Source organism: Castor canadensis, chromosome 2 (assembly GCF_047511655.1).
Source record: "Castor canadensis chromosome 2, mCasCan1.hap1v2, whole genome shotgun sequence".
Lineage (NCBI taxonomy): Eukaryota > Metazoa > Chordata > Mammalia > Rodentia > Castoridae > Castor > Castor canadensis.
In genome coordinates, this window is record NC_133387.1 from 172,459,959 (window position 1) to 172,461,824 (window position 1,866).

The 1,866-nt window shown below is 38.0% G+C and overlaps 1 pseudogene; it reads right to left on the reverse strand.

Moving 5' to 3' along the window:
* Positions 1-269: 269 nt before the first annotated feature.
* On the reverse strand, positions 270-1,220 carry LOC109677364 (ribose-phosphate pyrophosphokinase 1-like; annotated as a pseudogene).
* Positions 1,221-1,866: the final 646 nt, after the last annotated feature.

A 1,866-nucleotide genomic window follows, 5' to 3' on the forward strand; every position in this document is an offset into this window, starting at 1 on the left:
TACAAAACACCCTCAAAAGTCTGCATATCTTACAGTAGCTGAGTTGTAGTTAAAACTGCAGGGCTCACAAATTCACCAAGGAAGGCAGAATGAGACAACTCAGGTAGGAAATCCTAGCACTTAATCTCAACCTGTCTTTTCCCAATTTAGAATGAATTCTAATACACCTGATGTACAGAACTACACAGGAGCAAGCTGGGTCTTCTGTGAATTTGTTATTAAATACCAAGGGTTGGTTTTATTTTTTAAAAGCCTCAGAAGTTACTCTGTTATAAAGGGACATGTCTGAACAGGTAAGAAACAGACTCCCCATTGTGAGTTCTCCTGATGGCTTCTCCAAGGATCATATAGATGTTGATCACCTGTATTTTAGAGCAATGCTTCATCTTGTCCTCCTGAGGAATAGTATTGGTGACTACTTCTGCTTCAGAACGTGCATTCTTGATGTGAGAAATGGCTGGGCCAGAAAGAATTCCATGAGTCAAGATAGCATAAACTTTGGCAGCTCCTGATGGTAGAAGTTTGTCAGCACTGTGGCAGACTGTGTCTCACGTGTCAGCCATGTCATCCACAAGGATAGCCACCCGATTCTTCACATCATCCACTGGCACCATGCAGTCCACTTCACTGGCTTTCTTCCGTTCTTTATGAATCAAGGCAAAGTACACATTCAACAGGTCTGCAATGGAAGTGACTCTTTTAGCTCCACCAGCATCAGGTGAAACAATTGTATAGTTTGTCCACTCGGAGATATTCTCTCTAATCCACTTTATGACAGTTGATATTGCATACAAATTGTCCAATTGGCTATCAAAAAAGCTCTGAGTTGAGAAGAGCATAGATCCATGATAATGTGATCTGCACCTGCTACAGATAGCATATTAGCAACACACTTGGCTGAGATTGGAGCCGGGCTTTATCCTTCTTATCCTGCCAGGCATAGGGGAAGCATGGGATGACTGCAGTAACATAGCTGGCTGAAGCAATCTTGTAGGCATTAATCATGATCAAAAGCTCTGTTAGATTGTCATCAATTTCACCACAACCACTCTGAACAATGTAGACATCTTCTTCAAATACACTTTCACCAATTTCCACATGGGTCTCCTGGTTGCTGAATTTCTTAATCACCACCTTGATAGCTCTAGGCCCAAACAGTCAGCAATTTCATGGCATAAATCCTGGTAGGAGCTACCACTGGAGATCTTGATATTCAGCATCTTGGGGAGATAACCCTAGGCATTCTTCGCTCAGCAACTGCTGAGGAGATCAGAACCAAAGTTGGCCCAGACACTTAATAGTAAGAGCTTTGCCTTTCATTGAATGATGAGTTCTAAGAAGAAAATAAAATTTCTGATACCTGATTGTCTTGAATAAAATGTAAATAGATCACAAATTTAAATAGTTATATTTCTTTGAAATCAGTATGTTGGAGAAGTTTCCTCACTTCCATTGTCATGGCAAGGTTATTTATGATACTCAAGATATGAAAACCAATTAAGTTCATATCAATGGAAAATTATAGTGAAAAAATGTGGCATATATACAATGGAACACTATTCAGCTTTTAAGAGAAAGGTATCCTATCATGTGCAATAGTATGAATAAATCTGTAAAATATTTTGCTAAGTAAATACAGCAGGTATGGGAAGACAAATATATAAAACATATGCATAATCATATACAAATCATATTATATGTAGCACAGTTAATCAATCAGCATTATTAATTGACTTTGGGGTTTATAGATAGATACATTTGTCTATGTCATATTTCATCATTTTATTGAACATTTCTTGAATATCTATCATGTGAAAACATTGTGCTAGGTGCTTAGGGTTGTCAATTCATTAAGAATTTCATAGA